The 22,944-nt window shown below is 39.3% G+C and overlaps 1 protein-coding gene across 1 annotated transcript in view; it reads right to left on the bottom strand.

The window, feature by feature from the left end:
* The window catches only part of lhfpl2a (LHFPL tetraspan subfamily member 2a), a 36,736-nt gene extending 17,131 nt beyond the window's left edge, over positions 1-19,605 (bottom strand). Inside the window, exons 1-2 of the mRNA XM_030150928.1 lie at positions 19,386-19,605; positions 4,604-4,690 (exon numbers count right to left, since the gene is read on the bottom strand). The gene's annotated coding sequence lies outside the window, so the exon portion shown is untranslated. The remainder of the gene's footprint in view (positions 1-4,603; positions 4,691-19,385) is intronic.
* Positions 19,606-22,944: the final 3,339 nt, after the last annotated feature.

Raw genomic sequence — 22,944 nt, 5'->3', positions numbered from 1 at the left:
ATGGGGTTTCCAGTTGCGGAAAGTAATGAGACAGCTCAGTGTATAGTGAAATCCAGGTTGCAAAATAAATATGTAGACAAGTAGAGAATACCTGAATGCAACATCTGTATGTAGACCGTATATCCTTCACTTTCAATCTTTCAGAGATGTCTCAAAAGATCCCGGGATGTCTTTGCTGTTATACGTTTACTTCTCTGTGCAATCAGAGAAGCTCAGTTTGAATCCCGCAGAGGGAGCAGCTACGACCATCTGGCCACTTCAAGGCCACGAATGCATAAGGCCCATCAACAGGCACATGGAGACAGATGTTTAACATGCACAGGGGAAAGGCCTGCTTCTACTGAGCATATATATTTTCTAACCCACAGTTCATTCTGGGCGGGGCTGGTAAATTTTGATCCCTGCGCTGAAATAACACCTGAATTTCACTTAAGACACTAGAAGAAATGTCTTGAATATGTTAGTTTCAACAACAAAAACATAAACAACTCCTTTCAGCTTTCAGGACCTTTCTGATCTTTTACCTCTTTGCTGACGGACTAAACATCATCCATACATTTATTTAACATGACATTTGAGGTCAAAAGACAAATAAATTTCTCCTGCATGGTCACAGTCCATCATTTTATCCATTGTTCTCTTGTCAGTTGTGGTTGTAGTTCATGATATCATAGTGTGGGAGTAATATCTCTGCGGCATATTCGCTAATTTATGAACTTACTGGGGAGTACCGCTGGAGCATAAACACACGGATGTTTGAAGGTGAGGAAATCCCAACACTGAGCTCCAGGGGAAGCAGGACGGGAGCGTGGGAAACAAAGATGGAGAGGAAAGGAATAATAGGGTAGAAACCCGTCTGTTTTACAGGCACAGAGGCTCACAGTCAACAGGGAGCACACCTGCAAGAGCAGTGGAGTTGTTGAGGACTCATAACACCTTCCATAGCAGAGAGGAGAGTGGTGCGTGGGGAAAAATCAACTCCAACTATTCTAGGAGACATTTTTAGCACTTAAGTAGGATACACCAGAACATTGTACACATGAACACATCTGGACCTAGGAACAAAAACATGCACACCTCTATTTGATCTTGGTTTGAGTGGTCAACGGTTTCCCTTTGGAAACATCTGTTTATACACTCTGAGTAACTGGGTGTCAGTCTGGTTTGGGTGGTGAGGTCGAGCAGCACTCATTTTGGTAGGAGGGGCCGGATAATTCCTCAGCTGTGCATCTGGAGAGGGAGGTGGAGGTCAACAGTCCCTCATCTTCTCATATTGACCATAACACCCCTTGCAGCAGTGGGCCCATGCCATGAAGGTTAAGAAGGTGATGGAAAACAAAGGCCATCTGACATATCACAGTGTGGGTTCAAAGTGGGTGGCCGACAGGGCTGCCATGGACCAGGTTGGTTTCACTGGATAACCATCTTGTGAAAAGATTGTTTTGTGCTGTTTGTCACCAAAGAAGTTTTTTTCTTATCTGTACCTGCTTGAGTCCATCTGTGCAGCATCTCTGAACTCGTAGATACAATATCAGCCCATGCTGTTTGAGTTGGGGATTAAAGAGGCCGAGGAACAGCTACAAAACACAGATAAGTTTCACCCCAGTGCCACAGGGTTCTTACAGGGCGATAACAGCACGGCAACAATCACTCCTGCTGATTATGTGCTGAAACCACAACTACAAATACAGACTTGCATGACCTCTACCAGCAGGCCTGACTCTCAGTGTTAAACTCATGTAGAAAATGCATAAAGAAAAACAACTTCCTTTTACAATTATATACTTTCATACTCTCATTCACCATCAGGGAGGTTATGTGACCACAAATATTGACAGTAACAGAAGGCAACAAATTCCAACAGAGGGAATTTTCTACCACTTTGGACCGAAACCATTTATCAAAAAGCACCAGTTTCATCTCTTTCTTCTCAACCCAATATTTTCTACTGCCAAACAACTTATAGTGGTAAAATGTGAATCCTGTTTTTTTTGTTTAAGGCAACATCAGTGCATGGCAGTAGAGCTGTGCCTCCACCATGTTGGACTGGTGTCTGTTGACAAGAATGGATCTATCTTAATATGATACCAGCAACAAGGAGGGAACATAATTTATTGTTAGTTCATGGTTTGATAATAATGCCAAACAAGAGGAAGAGTAGACTGATGGATTTGGCAAAGGTCGGCCCTCTCTAAAGACCCTCAGTTTATGGTGCCTCTTGAAACACACTTGAACTGATGGCTTCCTGCTTAAATCTTTCATGAATTCAGATACAGACACAGATCAACTTGAAGCTCTTGTTGCAAATTATCAGGATAAACCACCTGCAAATGTTTTAGACATGGAAAAAACTGTACGTGCGAAAAACTGAAAATATTCAACATTGTGACATCCTTTTGACATTAAGGACCACATTCTTCACACCTACTTGCTCCGACTGCTAAGGCCTCAGCGCTGATGGACTGGCAGTTTGAAGAGTCCCAGCACTTCTCCTGTGTTTCCGACTGTTAGAGCTGCAGAGTTTGGGGGCCCTGAGGCCTAACACTGTCTCCATTATGCTTAACCATTTCCAGCCCCACCTTAGCCCTGCCAATAGCCCCGGGGGTCCATAAATGCAGGGGGTTGTAGGAGAGAAAGTCCTTCCACTTCAAATCCCAATGCTTCTGTTTTCCAGGCCAGACTCAGGAAACCAGTAGGTCTCACTCGGCTGAGCTGGGTGGATGGTATTTGGCCTTCTCCTCCGGAGGGTTAAAAGCATTGTTCTCCCTGTGTTTTGTGCTTGGGATGAGTGCAGTTTAATCCTAACTTCCCCGTGGCTCTAACCTGCTGCTCCCAACCGAGTTTCCCACTATAGCACAAAACAATACAAACTCCCCTGCAAGTTGAGACCTCGCTGGCTGCTTTATCCACTCACCCCTGGGGGAAGAGCCATGTAGCTGTGTGGGCACTCCAAGCTTAACCTGATACTGCGCTCAAAGTCAAAAGTAAGCACCGCTGAGGAATGATGGGTGGGGGGGTAGCACACTGGCATTGGACTCCCTCTCGCTCAAGTTTCAGACAAAAGAAGTATCAAGCAAATCATCCCCGTATCGCCTTTTGGCAAAACAGGACAACGGCATATATAGGAGGCAACGAGACGAGAAATGGAGACAAATGATGAGCTACAAGGACACACGGGACAGAAAAGAAATGGTGGGAAACTGAGAAATGATGAAGCGTGCTGTTTGGTTTCAGGGGAGTAAAGTGAGATGTGGAAGTGCTTTCACTTGCAGACAAAGGGATGAGTGTTAAGGAGTCATGCCTTTCTTATAAAATCTGTCCATGTCACATTAGACCAAAATACAGCAGATATAGACACCACTACAGTATCCTGCAGACACAATGGCTGAAATCCGCTGGAATTCAAGCTACCGTGGCCAAGATATGTAAAAACAGACGTGTCTTATATTTCAAGACTAAATGAGCAAAGACATTCTGGTTAAAAGATGAGAACACATGAAGGGAAACAAAACCAATATATATATTTTTTTTTACCTCATGGAGGTTCAGACAAAAACAAGCATGAGATAACAGGAAGAGGGGCCACTGACAAGAAGTCGATCTATTTCAGGAGCAATGTGACAAACTATTATTCTGTTTATTATCACAGTGGGGGGTTTTCCACTTTGAAATGACCTTCACAGGTGGTCCCAGCTCAATATCACCAGCTCCATTGTTTTCCTTCATATTGAAAAAACATGCCGCCCCCATACACCCCTCACTTCCTACATCGTCCAGATAAATATACAAGATTCAACATAGCAGAATATAGGTGACTGAAAGATGATGCTAACGATACTGTTCAGTGACCTCTCTGAAAACAGATTCATGCTGTTCATGATGGTGGACATCAACACATCCACATGATGATGAGGAAAACTGAAAACATACATTTCAGAGACAAGTGCTATTTTTGAAGTATTTTCCGGAAATGATTGAAAACTCTACTGTTTTGTATTATGCTGAGAAATGATAAAGTTTGTGAATAACAAAAGAAAAAATAAAGATTGGGACAAAAATATCTGTATAAATTGTGTCAATAATGAGGATAACCTTTCTGAAAGTGTAAAGGTATCTCTATACTTTGTGCTGGTAAAACATTTTGTTACTTTGCTTTTATGTATTTTTGTTTTTGTCGCCTTTTTCTACAACTGCATATCTTTTCAACACATTCAAAAGTGTAAAGATAGATATCATGACTGCACATAACTACTCAGGCCTCTACAGATTTTAGAAATATGTAAATGTCAGAAGACTGAAGGGAGCCTTCATTTCTCATTTCGGATAGAGCATGTAACCATGCACTAAGGAACTGTTGATTGCTGGTTTTAAGGACTGATTTTACATAACACCTGGCCGGAACAATGGGAGCCATGGGAACAGCTGGTATATCCACTAATAACAAACAGGTGCCAGGAACCTCAACGCAAGAAAAGCAGGAAGCCATATTTGTATTTGTTTTGTTAGTCTGCCCAACTCTAAAGAGTCATAGGTGTATGGAGAAACTCAGTCCCTGCATGTCAGAGTGTAGAGCTGTTGTATATACAGACATGATAACACCAACCTCTTGTGTGGACTCTTGCAGCGGAAGCACAGATGGTTTCGTCAGATTTACTTGCTGCTGAAAATCTTCTCTCTTGCTCTTTACAACCTGTGGAGAGAGCGGGAACAATGTCACCGATGAGAAGACGATGAGTCCAAATGACAAAACCAGACCGTCTCCAGAGAACAACAGTTTAGTCACTGTTGGCTTTTCCCCTTTGGTATTTTCCATCTCAACCTATGACTGAGGAGCAGCTGCACCTGGAGAAATAAGCCTTAAACTGTTTCACATGGTCATAAAAAAGTGAAAATTACTGCTGCATCCCTCATTTGACAGTGACCCCTCTGGTAGTATTACATAATGTTTAGCATAACATAACACATTGTGTGTGCATGACATAATTCAAAGCAGATCAGTACGTGGTAGGTGAAAATAAAAAATACTCAATTATGGATTGACGTCCAATCAGCGTCATAGCTGTTGTGTTGATGATGAAACTCTATAATAGAACCTAATGATAAATGGTTCAAAGTCTATGACTGATGGGGTTTTAAAAGGATCAAATCACAGGAATGAAATATAATAGTCAAGATTGTTTTTTTAAATTTATGATCACATAAAAATGAATATATGCACTGTGGGAGTAGGTTGCTGCCATGTTTCTACAATAGTACAAAATATATTTCCTATTTTCCTTTTCTATGTTTTATATGGAGCTGGAATCCAGAGTTAATGTGCATCACCATCACCTACCATGTTTGACTGTCAACTAGAGTTAATATTGCATGATCTAAAAGAGCCCAAAAGTGACAACAAACTGATGCATTTAGCAAATTGTAGTTGGTTACATTCTGCAAATTCACTGCTAGATGTCACTAAATATTACAATTTGAACCTCAGTAAACTGAAAACTCATGACACTGTTGTTGTGCTTCGAGAAACCTAATCTTAGAATAAATACAGTTGTCAATTTTGTCACTATAGTCCAATTTAACTTGTGATGCAATCAAATTACTGCCTAGATGATGGTTGGAACAGTAGCGTTTTTAAAACAAATGGTATTTGTTGTGTGCACACTCTAAGGTTAAAGCTGCACTTAATATTTTCATATAAACAGTAGATAAGGAACAATATCAACACCAACTGTTTGATGAGTAAACAAGGTGCGCAAGTTGTTCGTATTTTCCACAATATGTCAGCATTTATAGCTTGTTGCATTGCCTCTAGCAGGCCTAGATTCAATGTATTTTAATCTTAAATATTGGAACAAAAAAACTTTCTGAGAATAAAGAGACAACCCACTTCTGCTCTAGCAGTGCCTCTACTAAACAGTATCACTAATAAAACCAGTGCAGTACTGTATAAATACAGTCTGTGTGACAAAAAAAAAAAAAAAAAAATCATCCTCTTAGACCTAATCAACTGAAAATCAATATTACAAGTCACATTTATCAAATAGGTATGGTCCTTGTGTCAGCAGCACATTCAGGATACGCTGCCCGCTTCAACGAAACACAAGGCTGTAGATAATTAACTAATGGTTGACTGACTTCCCTTTCAGTCAGCACTTCTGAGACCTTTTAATGGATAATGTCAGTTAACGGTCACTTCCACAGTCTGGGTCTACAGTCACAACATTAGCAGAACTTTCCACTGACACTGCTTAAAACCACCTCTCTGAGAACATGTGGACCAGTTAAATAGATGACGGTTGATAATGAAGAGCACCGTTTCACCAACAGTATCCGTAGCCCCAATGAGTCTGAGTGTATTTTGGCCATCTCTGAATACTTTTGATTTTACCTTTATATTTTTCATAGAAAAACTGTTTACCATGCCATGTTTGTTAACATTTTTTTCAGCACAACCTGACCTGTGTGATTTTAGAGTTTGTTTGTTTTTTTTCCATTTGGCATGCTGTATTAACATACTGACCATAAAATACTAGAACATGAAATCTGAGCAGGAAACGCTTAGATTCTTTACTGTTTTTCACCAAAAACATGTTGAATGAGCCATTTTTATAACTTAGTATGAACATATAAAGTGAAAACTGAAGCAAATAACAAAATTATATACAACTATTTACATGAAAATGCAGGCAATACCACAGGCTTTTTTTTTTTTTAGGAAAACTATATACAACAATTTACAAAACAATCTGGTGTCACAAGATACATATCAGACACATCAGACTGGTTAATGGAATGCACTTTCTATCAAATTCTGTAACATGTTTCTTTTTTTTTTTTCTTCATGGAAGCACTTCCCTTAGAAGCCTGTTTTTATGTCTCTTCCTTGACAGCCAGGTTGTCATTGGACATAAAAACTGGTTCTCAATTGACCTACCTGGTTAAATAAAGGTTAAATAAATAAATAAATAAATCCTGCACTGAATGTGATGACAATATTGCTGAAATTTATGTGTTTCTTGTGTATCATAAATCTGGTTTTACTTTGCCTTTCAACACAATTGACTTCACAGTATTACTTTGACATTTGCACTTTCCACATAAGTTGAAAAGAAGACTCAGCGAGGCTCTGTTTTGTTACTACATCATCTTAAATCAGTCATGTGGTTCTGACACAAGGGCACATCCAGGGACTCCTAAGGGTTAAAGTAAGATCCCTCAAAATGGTCAATACAGTGGCTTCAGGAGCCACTATCTGCTTTTTCAACTGCAGGGTACCAACACCGCTGACAAATAACCTGAATAAATGCTGTACTGACAAAATACTGACAGCAAAAGGTGCAAACAAAACCTCTATGCTTTATTTTTATATTCAAGTGACAGACTGCTGCAATCAGGTTTGGCACTGATTATCTGGAACGTAAAAACAAGCAACATTTTGCAACCAAAACTCTGCAATAACCCCAAGATAACAGATGACTCCCACAGAGCTTCAGCAGGATAACATTGACTGTAACTGTACTAATAAATACCATACCAATCACACAGCGGGTCTCTAAATCAATGCTGTCTCACTGAATTTAATTTTCATCCATAACACACACTATATTTCCACTCGACTGTGTTGTGCTGAACAGTTACAGCTGACCTATAGCAAACTGTTTCCACACAACTTCTCCTCTTTCTCAGGCTGAGATCTGGAGATAGAGGAGGTTAGATAGAATCGACTATTGCAATTTGACAGATAACTGCCATGAAATTTATAATAACAGAGTCAACGGCAAGAACAACATAACTGTAACTTGTGAATGAAGAGTGATGCAGTTATGGAGCATGATATTGTGTGAGTTAAGGCAGTGTTACATGCTGCTGTTTGGTGCAGAGTTGTTGGAACCCCTCCACAGCTGGGGGTAGGCTATTATGTGGGGACCAGGGGACGTCTGTAGGTATGTTCACTGCAGCCAGACCCACCACAAAAGGGTCTTTCTTATAGTATTGTAGGGCCTTGGGAACAGGGGAGATGGATGTAAAGGAAGTATGTGGGTTGTCAACATTTGAGTGTTGCTTTTGCTGCACATTCAGGAGCCACAACTGGCAAGGTGTGAATACAGTTTAGCCAAACTCAAGGTAATCGTATAGGATCCAGTTGCAATATGTTTTTCATTAAAGCGGCAGTCAAGAAAGGAAAGATGAAGACTTATTAAGCACATCTTCAATTGCTGCCTGCCTCTGTTTTCTATTCATTCTTTCAATCATCCCCACTTCTCCGCCCTCTGTCTCTCTGGGTAGTAATAAGAGGCATGTGAGGCTGAGCAAAGAGCACTCTCATTAAAATAACCAGCGGAGGAGCCCCATCCCTCAGGCTAACATACACAACACAGGTGTTAGAAGGCAGCCAAAGCCCGGCTCCCCTCACCCAACTAACACGATTCAGTAAAATACTGCACCGCTTCTGCACTGTGCACAGCAAACTATTGAAAACAGTCACTAAACAAAGTATTTACAGCAGGAAAGTACTGAGGAAAAACTATTTACTAAAGGGCAAGAAGAAAAAACATGTTCCTCAGACTACTGTGAGTCAAGTGAAAAACTCCTCCAAAAATATATAAAAAACAATATAAGTTGTTCTAAATTAAATAAGCGGACTTATCATGAGAAATAAATGTCACACCAGAAAAGAAGAAAGAAAACCAAAATAAAAAAAACCCTTGTTAGCTTAGCCCTCCCAAGCTAACAGCTGCTCTTTAGCTAATGCTACTCTGAATGTTAGCTGGTAGAAAGTCAAACATGTCCAAGGTAACCCTGAACAAAACCACTAAGAAATAAAGGAGGACATAAATAACGCTAATGCAAGATAAAACAAGCACTGAACAAAACAATTTGCCAAATGTAACAAGACATTTGGGGTTAGTCTGACAAGTAACTAGCATAAAGTACAGGAAGAAAAACAACTATAGGAATCACCACTGACAGTCACAGTTCATTTAAAATAATGTATGGAATAATAATACCTGAGTAGGAACTCAGATACAGAGCTTTGCTAGCTTTCCTAGATACTCTTTAACACTCTGTTTTACATGACACATAACACAATAAAGGCACTAAATATCTTCACACGACTAACTCTAACTCGTACATTTCCATTTTTTTTTTTTTTTTAAGGTGTGGACCTTACCTGTCTGGTCTACAGAGGAGCTGAACAGTGAAAACTGTGTTTGCTATTGTTCACCATGCAGGAACATCTGTTTCTGGAGTTTACAGAAACACAATATAAGCCGTCACTGTAAACTGGGTTATATAAGGCCCTCAATCTCAAGATTCGAAGTGAATGGGTATTACAGCTGCTGTCTATTCATACAATACCAAACAGACTTGAGTAATAGTGACCTCATCATTGATCATTGTACATAGCTCTGTGTGTCTGTGTGTGTTTCCTCAGTGTCACTGGAACATTTTTACAGGACCCACAGAAGTGTTGCTGCATCAGCACCGCAGAAACCGCTCAGTGGCAGCACAGTGGATTCAGTATCGTACATGTGGGACTAAAAGACTAATATTTTTCAGTTCTGTTAAACCAAATGCCAACTGATCCTGAAACTGTCGTTCAGAATGTGAAGAACGTATGAGACAATGGAGAAACACAAAAATGGTATAAAGGCAATTATTGTTGTGGAGAATAATAAGTGTTGCCTGTTCCTGCTCAGCTGGGCAGCTGTATTACATTTACCACACATTATTTTAGGAGCCAGTGCTGAGACAGAAGGGCTTTGAAAGCTTTGCCAGGAGCTCTTCAAAGAGGAGAGGAAAAACTGTTGGGTTTCTGGTGCCTGTTCAGCTTCCGCTTTGGGTTCGGGTGCGAGCTGATTGTTGGTGGCGACTTAAAGACAAAAAGGAGGCTGTTTTAAAGCCATGATGAGTCTCATAAAAATAGTTTATGATTTGCTAATGTGCATGGTCAACATCAGACTGTCAATTTGAAACAACAAACACAGAGACTGTATTTGGGTTGTTTCTGAAAGGCATCACTTATCCTTCGCTATGACTCTATAATGTGATTATCTGTTCATGGAAATCGATCATATGCAATATTTCCCCCTTTTTCAATGACATCACAGTGCTAACGTCCAGATCTATCTCCTCACTTAGCCCTTAATTCCCATTGACACAAACATACACCCCTTTCCACTTCCACAAAAACACTTAACACTGCAGCACAAGCTGGCCATTACATTAAAAAAAAAAAAAAAATCACCCCATCTGTAAAGTAAAAGCACAAGGTGTGTTTTACTCCCGCAGGCGTATGCTGATTACACACTCTGCACTAATGCAATGATTATCCACACTCTATCCAATTTCCTTTTGTGTGTGCCTGCATGTATACGTGTGTGTATGTGTGTGTGCTCGGCCTGTAAACCACAGACCGCACACAGCACACAGAGATGACATCACCTTACAGTGATTAGTCTGTTAGCTCAAACTGAAACGCAACAGTTGGCTGCAGAGCATCATTCAACAAGACTGTTTTATAACTTTTATTAAAGTGTCTAAAAGGGAGAACACCAGACACAGAATAATAGAGGAAGTAGACAGCAGCAAAGAATAACTTTTTACTGGTTTTTAGTTTATATGTCGCTTGTTTTCTTTATTTAAGATGTGATGAAGTCATCTCTGCGGTCCCTCTGTATGGTGTAGGCAGGTGGATTAAGTGCTTACTAAAACGGATAGCAGGGTAATTTCTCCAAATTGGACTCAAGCCAAACCTCTCTCAGACACGATGACAGACATAATGGACGCAGGAGTTTCACGTGACCACACACACACACACACACACACACACACACACACACACACACACACACACACACACACACACTAGCCGCCCCAGGAGTTCACTTTTGCAGCAGCCTCTATCATGTTTGCCAAATTGCGTTAGCCTGTTTAATAGACAGAGGCATCATCTTCCCTGTCTCGCCTCGGAACCTGTGAACCTGTGGTGATAAAGATTCCCACTGAGTCACAGCCCATTGATCACAAGGAATCTAATGGTTCTGCAGTAACAAGGCCATAACGCTTCCTTTAATGGGCCCAACTATCCTAAAAGAAGAGGATAAGATAGTGTGTATATCATCTGGTGACTGCAAGCCTGCAACTTAATGGCCTGAATTAGGCCATGTGCTAACATACTCAACAAATGTCGAAAAGGAAAAACAAGCTGTCGGGATGTTAAACCTTTGCAGCCTGGTGTTTTTTAATAAAAGAGTGACAGTGAAAACACAAAACAGTCAAAATCAGTGAGGTAAAACTAATGCATCCTGATTTTTTTGTCCCAAATATTTCTGTTGGTCAAGGAAGAAGAAACACGGCAGCCTACATTTCCACAAATGCAATGCCTGCAGTTTGAGTCAGTACAACATTGCACTGGTCAGAATTCCTGAAAAATAACGTTTCATTTTCTTCCACTAGTTTTCATTTATAGTGCAGTAAATGCCTGTATTGTGCGATCTGCAAAAATAAAACAATCACATGATGCACATAAGTCATAATTAAAGCTCCACTTCCTGCAACTACACTTCAACATGACACCATTTCAGTATTTCCACTGTTGAAATACTTCTGCTCTCTCAAGGCTTGGTTAATAATCGGTGAAAATGGACAGTCACCCACGGGCCCCCGACCATCAGGGGCTCCGAAGCCTCAGTTTTACTGCGTACAATTCCTTTGACATGTTGTCTAAAATCATCCAGACGTGTGAATGTGGATTATGAGACTAAATGAGCCATAAGTAAATTTTCTGTCTAATCAACTTAACTAAATAAATGACCCAGAAAAGATGGGGCACAAAATAATGAAGTTTGGCGTGTCATATGCTTTGTGCACTTTAGTTGATGGTCACTTAAAGGGAACAGGATACATACACAACACACAGAATATCAGGGGATCAATACAAACCTACTTGGACGGTAAAAACAGGAAATGGGATGAATTTAGAAGTCACAGGAGTGTGGACATGATGTCATGTAGAGTGTAAATCATCCATTCCTCCAAATAAATGGACGGATGGAGAATAGAAGCAGCTTGGCAAAGGCAGAACAAGAAGAAGTTAAAGGATCGAGGCAACAAAGGCAGCTCCAGACGCCGGCCCCTGAGAGATGGATCACAGATGTCTGACCCAGAGGTCGCTTCAGTTAATTGTAAAACAAAAGCCTTACCTTCTCCTTCTCTCTGTCTCTTGTTTGACTCTCTGCTCTGTCCCTTTTAATCTTTTTCTCTTTAAAACTTATTTCCCTCTATGCCTACTCCCTCTCTCCCTCCACTATTATTACCCTCTGTGACTTTCTTTTCTCGTGCCTGTGTTTACTCCCCTTTTCGGTGTAATCCCCGCTGTCCTCATATGGCAAATACCACTTAGCTGCCGCGGGCCGCCCCGAATGTCAACAGCAAACAAAGAAATGCCTCCATTCTCTGCATTCTTTTTTTTTTTTTTTTTCACCCAAAAGCTGACTTAAAGCAATTATGTTATTTAGAGGGTGTATTTGGAGATAAATGATGAGTCAAAGAAAAGAGAAAAAGAAAGATAATCAAATGACGACAGAAAGAGGGAAAAATTAAACAGTAGCGCTCTTTGTAGCTTAAAAAACATAACCACTTTGACTGCAGCAAAAGCTTCAAAACCACACTGAACTACAGTTGCAGGGGATGCTTTTCTTACACAAATAAATGAAGTTCAGTCAGAGGAAAAGTTACAGAAGGGAGAGTTGACTCTGAGGTGAACCTGAAACTGCTTCAGTGTTTATTTAACCGGAGCCATGTCGGAGCTGATCATACCTGAGATTGAATCAAACAGGATGCATCTGTTGACAAGCCTGTGGCTCTGGGGAAACTAGCCTGGCAAATTCCGCTTAAAATTCAATTAAGTCTGTTTGTATCAGCCGGGTATAATGGCCGGAGCTTTGGGGTATATCGTTTGATCTTATTTACAGTCGGAGCACTGAATAAAGTCTGATTGTGCTCTTTTTTTCTTTGATTTTAACAGAAAGATATGGCGTCAGGTTCACTTCCTTAGTGTGTGTCTGTGTGGTCCCACAGGTGCTGTAACAGTATCCCAGGCCAGGCTAAAGGAGAAGTCACCTTCACCTGGACAGTATGCACCCTACAAATCACCTCACAGCTGCACAGACCATTAGGCAGACCTCTGTTTGGTGGCCACTCACTTTAGACGTGCGCTCAGAAGTTCCTAAAACTCTACCCAAGAAACAAGAGAGCAGCTACAGTTGATGTAACTACAGTAAGACGAAACAGGATTAGGTCAAACCAGTGACCTGCCCTATATTTAGCATGACTCATCTCCATTAAGACTGGGAAGGCATGATGCAGAGGGGACGGAGCCAACACTATGGCCGTCGGTGCTGCTGCTGGGCTTTGGCTACCAGGCTGCAGTGGTGATAATGACCAGTGATGGCATGCCAGCCCAAACACAAATAGGGTTTCCATGGTGCGGATGTAACCAAGCCCTAAACAGACTGAATCAGATCTCTGGTTGTGAGCGGAACAATTTTTACATCTTCACTGTATCTAATAGTAAAAGCAAGTAGAAGTGATTCAGCTTAAAGAATATGACAAGAGCCTCTTTGAGTGAGAACAAGCATATCGAAAATGAAATGTGGAGGGTTTTTGTCACAACAGAAGTGATTAATTTAACATACGACACAATATTAGGAAGAAGAAACACATTAATTAATGGATCCAACTCTGAAGTGTTTCAGCTCTGGCAAATTATTCTAATATGTTGCAGTGATTTTGGGTGAAATCTATACACTTGACAAGTTTTGGGACTTTGGAAGACTAAAGTATTTGGACAAAAGAGTGGAGCTCGTGAAGCATGAGGGATTATGGGTAAGGTAATGCTAATTGTTTACTTACTGACATGTTACAATGGTAGACTTAAACTTAACAATTAATATTTGCATTATAAAATGACTTGTCAGTCTTCTAAGTATAATTTATTAACCGACTACAGTTGAATTTCAGGATTAAAACCTATTTTAATCAATCAGCAGAAGTTGTGGCAGTTCAGCTCAGCAGGTTAGGTAGCTGTCAGTCACATCTCAAAGCTTGACACAGCAGCCATCAAAGTCTAAGATATACCTATTGTAAAAGTCTATAAAATATTCACCCCAAAAATATTTTTTAATGGAGGAATAATTCAAAGATCGACCAAAAGTAGATTTATAAAAAGGGTCCACGTAAAATGAATTAAACCAGAATAGAAAAAAATTGAATAAGTATGGAGAGAGAAATTCTTTGGAAGTCATACTCTTTAAGATTCTCCTTCTGCCCCTTATGAAAGCCAAACATTTAATCGTGATACAAAAGGCAGAAATAGGTCTAAAGACTATTTTTATCCTCATTCATTCATTTACTTAATATATTTGATGCTTCAGGGCTTTAGTTTCTCATATTTATGAATGTCTTGCTTGTCTTTGTTTTATATCACTACTAACGCAGTAGTACAGTAATGGTAATAACAGAGCAGTTCATTAAACTGAGCTCTTTATCTTAATCGAAGCTCTTGCTTGAATAGGTCTTTGTATTTACAGCCTTCTGTATTTTAAATAAACAGAGAACTAATCAGAACATGAAAGCCAATTGTGAACTCCAACCGTGACAGAAATATAATTGTGCAATCTGTTATCTCTTTCATTCTGCTCTGAGGTTTTTCCATGACACAAGCCACACAAAACATATGATTGAGCCTTATCTCAGATACACACAGGCTGCCTATTGTGGGCAGTCATAACCTCCGATCATTAGAATACAGCTGTAAGGCAGAAACGAGACTCCTTCCATTTCCAACTTAATCAATACACAGTCATGTCTGCCACAACATTAACTGATAAAGAAAAAGTAGGGACGGTGCAACGCCGCCTCACAGACAAACTGCACATAATCAGCAGAGTTTAATAGTTGCTCGGGGACTTGATAAAACACCGGAGGCCACGCAGCTGCAGAGCCCTCCGCCTGTCTGCCGTGCATTCCCCTGAGACTGACCCCCCGCTCGTCACAAAGGAACAAAACCCACTGCTGAATTTTTCTCCTCATTTCACCCGACAGGAGGGTCCTGCCCCCCTGCTTCATTCTCTCTCCACAAGTCATTCACTTCTTTCGATGTCTCTTTCTCTTAAGGGGAGGGTGACGTTCCACACAAGCCCACAGCTAGCCCTCTATTGACAAAGAGGACAAGTAGGGTGAGGGCTTTGTTATTTTGAAGACCCCACCCTGCTAGTTTCCCAGTAAACAGCAGGCAGGAGAGTTACTGGAAGCAGATGTACCCCCAGGAGAGGCTCATCTCCTGGAGCCACAGGGGACAGGGAGAATCGGACTAAAAAGGGTGACCAGGGGAGAGAAGAATAGCAGGAGAGAAGAGGGTGATTAGCTCCAGTGCTGCCTAATCTAATCAGTTTGCATGACTGCCCCACTGTGTAGCACAGAGGTGGGGGTATACTGTATGCAGACAGCAAAGATAAGTATCATTCAGACAGTTCAAATGCTTTTTCAGTGAGAAGGTCATGGCGTAAAGGCCGCTGGACATTGTTGCCTTTCACATGGATGTTTTCCGACAGGTCATCAAACAACTGTAACTCACTGCAGGTGCCCTGAAAAGTCAGGGAGGTTGATCCTGAACAGAAATACACCAAGGTGATCAAGACATAAAATTTGAGCTATCATTAAAGGGGTCATATTTTGCTAAGCCCACTTTTATTAGTCTTTGGTACATTTATTTGTGTATTTGGACCCTAATAGTTCAAAAAGTTTGAATTTGAACCCTCCAGGTGCTGGAAAGCTATCTTTATATTCATTTTGGCAAAAATCTAATGGATTTCTACAACTCGTTTTAGTTCCTGCTTAATTTGTTACATCTATAGTTAGTTATGTCGTGACATTTGCACATATAAGGTCAAGACTTCCGATGAACATTTCTCCGAGTACGACATAATTGCTTGTCAGCAGCAGCAGTTTTAGTCCATATTGAAAATATGTCCAAACTTTGAGCCGATTACCTAAAATGTTCAGTTGTTGGTTGAACAGGATGGAGCTGCACAGCCAACAACCTGCAGGGGGTGGGGCATAAAGTGGCTCATGTGCATTTAAAGGGCCAGCGCTCAAAATGACCTTTCTGGTGTCATTGCTCAGAAAGTTTAATTAATGAAGAATTCAGACCCAAGCATAGCATTTACAGTTTTTGCAGACCACAGGGAAATGTTTTAAAATGCGTAAAAAACTAAATATTACTCCTTTAAAAGACAGAGCCATAGTAGGTGTTAAGTTAAAAGTTACTTTCCATCAGACCAATCACATGCATTGTTGTCCTATTAAATGAAGCTATTGTTGCTTGATTTGCTAATGGTGATGCCAAGGCACATGACCTGCATTACCTGTAAATAAAAAAAAAAAACCTGTGAGCGAAGGTAAGGCTGTTTTTTCTGATGTTGTAAAACCAAGTACAGCAACTGAATTAAACTGAATAAATCACACATCAGCTTTATCTTGAAAAATGAAAGCTCTAAGCTTGACATGAATGTAAAACATGCCGGACCCAATTCTTCATGCTGTGCAGACAATGAGACAGACTTTTCCAGAACCGGTCAAATTGCTCATCTCTGAACTGACTATAAAATACGAAACAAACTCGGACACACGGCTGCTTTTAATTCACTCAGAACATGACTTCAAGAAGCCTGGAATGGAAAAGCTTATAACGTAATGTGACCCAGTTTAGATTGGTCTGAATTTTAAGACTGTCCTCTTAAAGATTACGTCAATTTTATAGCCAAATAAACAATCTTTAGAGAAACAAGTCATGTATAAAAAAAAAAAAAAACAGCTTTGTAATATGTTGGTTTCATTAGAATACTTCCTGGATGCTTCTGTTGAAAGTTTTATGGACCACATTTACTGAGACACAAAGGGATATTGTGGGGTGAAATAATGACCCCAAAACAGCACTGATTGTCAAAAACAGATGTTGCTGGAGAAGTGAATGTTTTAACTCCATGTACAAGTGCAACAGATGCAAATAAAACAGGCTTGTTATCAGGGCAATCCACACTGGAAGATATCCAGAGCGGGGCCTCTCCGTAGAAAACTGTATTCCAGATGTTAGTCTCTGCTAGACGGAGTCATCGGGTTTAACCTCTGACACAGGAGCAGCCGTTCAATTAGTGGATTTCACACTCTGGTCATGGTGACACTATGGTCTTGTCTTTGGTTTCAAGCAAATACTGACAGTGCTCAGGTCTGATTTCCGTCAACAGACCATCCAATAATATTAACACACATACAGATGCATAGGACCTCATTAAGGATCCAGAGGCGTGGAGGGGATGTAGATCAAATACTCCACTCAAAATAGTCCTCATTTAATGAGAAATAAACTGACCGATCCCATAAACTATGACCAGGATCTTGGACTAATGACAAAAGCGCTGCCATCAAAGCTCAGGAAAGCACGAAAGGCAGATGATGTGGTCTGTATAAATGGGTAGGCAGTTAAACTTGTGTTGTATTTTTTTTTTTTTTTTTTTTCAAGTATGCATCATCTGCACCAGGCAAAAAGTAGGCGGGTGATGTTCTCTACATGGTACTCATGTATTGAGGCAAATCGAAGAAAAAAAAGACATGAAAGGACTTTCCTCAAGAAACTGCACTACCAGGCTGCCAGGGGAGAGAAATGCATGTATTTTTGCTGTTTTTGTGGCCAAAACAGAGGAAGGGAGCATTCTGCGGGGTCGTAATGACTGACGGCCAAGCTTTTTTAATGGGCCAAACACGGAGCCCTGAGGGACCACGTGCACTGGCAAACAAGTTCAAACCACTGGCAACCAAGCTTCAGCAGACTCCGACCAATCTGCATGTTTAGCAGTCACTCATTTAGTGATGACCTAAGCATCATTAAACATCTGAAGCTTGGTTGTGGCCATTTAAAAAAAGTGAAATTACAAAGAAATGGCTAAAGCTAATTACAGAATATAGTCATGACCGAGACCACACAGTGGTTGCACTGCTGTAACTTCACAGTTGGTGACAAAGTGACAACAATAAATGGAAGTACAGCTATTTAGCATATTTGTAATGAGAAATGTAAAAATCAAGAAAGCAAGAGTTGCTGTGATCATGTCCGTTGTAAGTAGCTGCGAAATCAAACTCCATGTGGAGACATATGGCTCTAATATTTCCTACCACAATAAACCAGTGTCAGAGGCTTGAAACAACAGTAACACGTCTCATATGATCACAGTATCTGTTCAAACTGCTTTAAAGAGCATCACATGGGAAAAAAGTCACTTCTGTTGGAAAAGTAGGGCTTTCCAGGTATAAAATATGAGACTGTTTGTGTCTCCGGTTACACGGTGAACTTCAAATATAGAGGTCTGTGCCCTCAGGAGCCCTTCCTCTATCACCAACAAACACTGGTTTACAGGTGGGACCTGTTCTCAGGTTTACTGTTGAAACACAACACGAAACAACAGGACAAGAATCTGTGTCGCACTTTGTCAACACTATACTGACCAACTACTTGTTCTATGGAGTTACAATAGTTTGGCAACATTAGACCTATGATATATGCACTGACACTAAAGACAGAGCGGTCAGGATCAGGTGTTTGGGTTAAGTGATGTGTTTGATAATGCTGATACTGCATTTATTAATTATGAATCTATCTATGCTTTAATATTTTTAATATTAAAGCTATATTTTTTTTTACTGCTTATATCTTTGACTTTTGATTGTATCTTTTAACCTTTATACTTGCACTCTGAGAGACCTCTGTATAATAATTCCTATGTATCTGAATGTGTACACATAACAAATCTATCTATCTATCTATCTATCTATCTATCTATCTATCTATCTATCTATCTATCTATCTATCTATCTATCTATCTATCATACAGATTTCGTCCTTGATGTGCTAAATTGAATGAATGACAATAAACAATCCTTGAACCTTGAATATTTTTTATGTATAAACTATTTGAATTTAAGAAGGAAAAGTGTCTTATAGGTGAAAAGACATAAAAAAGCATAAAAATAGACACAGTGGATGACAAAAAGTCTAAGCTGAGGCTGTCATCCATAAAATCAGGGTCAGTTAAGCATCAGTCTACTCAGCTTTCCTACCATGAGTTTCCCCTCAGAGCTCTATGAAGGAAAAAAAAATGACAACTACTGCTTAAATGTGGAAAAAAAAAAAAAACTTCATAAGCCACTTTCTCTGCTCAGATTAGTCCCAAGTAGTGCTTTAGCAGTTGTGATCTTCCTGTGCTGTTGTGGTCAGAACAGTCTTTCTGGAGGTGATCCTTCTCTTGGCTGGAAATCGAGGACTTACTTACGTGTAAACTTTGTGCCTGTGCGAATCTGAAGCGACGCCTGTGAAAATCCTGCAGGTTTTTCAGGGTGTTTTTCCGTCTTGTCTTCTCTGAGGAGGTTCGGGGAGGTTCAGATGTCGGGAGTCGCGTCCTGGCTCGGTTTTTTCCTCAGTGTCTGTTCATCTTCCACGTTTTCTCCGGGACCACAGAAGAATGAATGGCTCTCTCCCTCTGTGTGCCACACAATCTGTGTGCAGGATGGGATGGGAGTGACGGAGCCTGTAGTTCCCTCCCCCCAAAAAGAGCACTGCCTCTGCTGCAGCTCATACTGACTACTGGAGAAATTATTTATGTTCATTATCCACAATGAAAATGACTTAAGGCTGTGAAACGTGTTCTATGCTTAAGATAAAATAAAATAAAATAAAATAAAATAAAATAAAAAATAAATAAAATAAAATAAAATAAAATAAAATAAAATAAAATAAAATGAAATGAAATGAAAAACAAAAAAAATACAATTCAATACAACAACAAAAATAAAAACAAAATGAAATAAAGTAAAACAAAATAAAATTAAGTAAAAAAATAAATACAATAGAATACAATACAATAAAATAAAATACAATACAATAAAAAATAAAATACAATAAAACAAAATAAAATAAAGTAAAATAAAACAAAATAAAATAAAATAAAATAAGAATAAATAAAATAAAATACAATAAAAAATAAAATAAAATGAAAAATAAAAAAAAATACAATTCAATAAAATAAAACAAAATAAAATAAAGTAAAACAAAATAAAATAAAAAATAAATACAATAAAATAAAATACAATAAAAAAATAAAATAAAACAAAATGAAATAAAGTAAAACAAAATAAAATAAAGTAAAAAAAAAACAAAACAATGCAATACAATACAATAAAAATAAAATAAAATAAAAGCTGCATCATGCATCATCATGAGAGACACTTAAACTTTATGGCTCTAACACTTTCTGGAAAAAAAAGATAAGATCAGATCAGATAAGATATGATATACTTTATTGATCCTCCAAGGGGGAAATTCAAATGTACAGCAGCACAAAACAATATGCATCAAATACAACAGAAAAATAAAAAAGATTTTAAAAATATATATAAAAATGTGTTCAAGTGAGTAAAAATGACCCAAAAAAAAGTAATCATATGAATAAATAAATTGATATGATCGCATGATTCATTTCTATTTTCTTGTTTTCACAGAAACTTTTGAGAGCAAAATTAATTACTATATTCTTTCATTTTTGTTTGTTATTTACATATTTGAAGTTATGTATTTCTTTGTACAATGAAAAAGAAAGCTCAAAATACACTAAACTGTACAAAACAAGAGATTTATAAAGGTATATAACATCAATAAGCATAAACAACATGAGAATAACCAACGAAGATATAAATGAAAAAAGGTGAATTTCAACATTTGCATGTATTCTTTAGATATGCAACACAGGTCAATCACTGCATTGCCGTAAAAATACAGTATATGTAAAATTACAGTATTTTAATGCAAATGTTCAGGTTCCACCTTACAGAATTGCAGTAGTAAGACAGCAAAGGTGGTAAATTACTGTGATTTACCAAATTTTTGTTGTTTTTTTTTTTCTTACCACCATTCTGTTGTCAGTTTATATTACTATGAATCTACTGCAATTATGATCCTCCAATTTGCAATGTCTTCTTAAAATCATATTTTTCCAATAAGCTGTAATATTAACCAGTATGTTGTTGCCAGCTCATAAAGTCTAATCAAGTCTAAGTGTTGACAACTGATAAGCTATGAATGGAACTTGAAGCTGAACTCTTTACATTAAAATTATGACCTACTTGTTGGACCACAACTGAAACCTTATAATAATACATATGTTAATATGGGCCTATTAGGTAAAGCATTACTGCATGTGAAGCAGCTGAAAGAGATAATATTTTTACCATCTACTCATGTTGCCCCCCCCCCCCCCCCACACACACACACACACACACACACAACCACTATAGACAAGCCATCCATACAGTGTTACATGGACATTATAGTCTGCGTGTCACATTCTCTCTAAATCTGCGTCTTAACCTTTTAGTGGGAGTCTAACAGCTGATCCCACAGCTATAGTGACCAAATGTAGATTGCTCACATTCTAAAGGCTCAATCTATTCACGTCTATATGCTGCACAGCAGAAAGCCATACTTAGCATTATTTCCAGACATATGTCTTATATGCATGCAGCATGTCCCCCTCCTGTCTCCAGTCATTTATTGTTGCCAATTTCAATGGGTTCTCTTCATACAAGACAGTGTGAGGATATGTGGAGGGACAGGAACAGCGCGAGACAACGACTTTTGTGTATTCATGTATGCTTTACATGACAGACGACAGTGTGAATGGACTATTTTGAGACTGTTGTGACTAGGAAGGGGGACAACTGGTGCCAGGATTTTGGTGCCCTCCTTTATGTGCCTTTTTGTCAGTCAAATGAGCCTTGAATGGAGTGAAAACATAAGGGAAGTCTCATGACTTAGTTAGGGGGTTTCTGGCTAAACAACTCTGCAGTTATCATCAATAATAATGGCCCTTGTGTTATCCACCCAGTCCTTGGGATCATTGTTAGTCTGACTGACCTTCAGCTCCACACTGGAATGAAAAGCACTGCAGTCTGATTGGAAATACAATTACCTACAATACAATTCCTCCAATTAACTCAGTCTGAGATACAGGTCACTACACTGTCACACATTTCATATCACGCATGCAAAATCCAGCATGGAAGCTTCAGAATAAAATAAGTAAAATGAAATAAACTACTCTTAAGTAAAAAATAATTGACAGAATTACAATGAACATTTCCACCAAACCTATTTTTTCTTTAAATACTTTTTAAGTACAACTGGATATGGCAAAAAAAAAAAAAAAAAAAGTTTTTAATTAACATAACAATGAAGTGTCCAATCTCATCTCCATGACATAGAGAACTTGTCAAGTGTCCAAGCTTAATCACCATCTGAGAATGACAATCTCTCCATGCGCTCTGGTGGCCTGTCTGTTCTGAGGGACTATTTTTCTCCCTCTTTTGTTAGGTGTGATGAGCTGTTGGATTTCCCCCCTTCAAGGCTCAAAGTTTAACACATTCCTCGCTGCACCGGTCAGTATGATTTTAATCTGTTTTCACAGACAGGCAGCAGAGAGACAGACGCAATTCTGTTTGGAATTCCAGTCCCACTCGGACTTCACTGCAAGCAGCAGAGTGTGGAGACCTTCAATCTCTCCTTGTGGACATACCAAAGTGGAACCAAGGGTGGAGGGCTTTGTGTCCCACATGTGCTCACCATCCAAACATCTCAGCCATATCTTAGCACTGTCATATCTTCAGGGGCATCACACTTGAGAGGCAGTCTGATGGCACACATAGTTTTGTCACAGCTGAAAAAACACCAGGGTCGGGCTATGTCAGATCCAGCCAATCACGATGTTGATCTGGCAAAGGCAAATCAGACTGGAGTGTGTTTGTCACTCTGTGAAGCAGACTTCACAGGGCCGAGTCAAA

This window comes from Sphaeramia orbicularis, chromosome 12 (genome assembly GCF_902148855.1).
Source record: "Sphaeramia orbicularis chromosome 12, fSphaOr1.1, whole genome shotgun sequence".
Classification (NCBI taxonomy): Eukaryota; Metazoa; Chordata; class Actinopteri; order Kurtiformes; family Apogonidae; genus Sphaeramia; species Sphaeramia orbicularis.
This window is presented reverse-complemented; position numbering and strand designations above follow the sequence as displayed.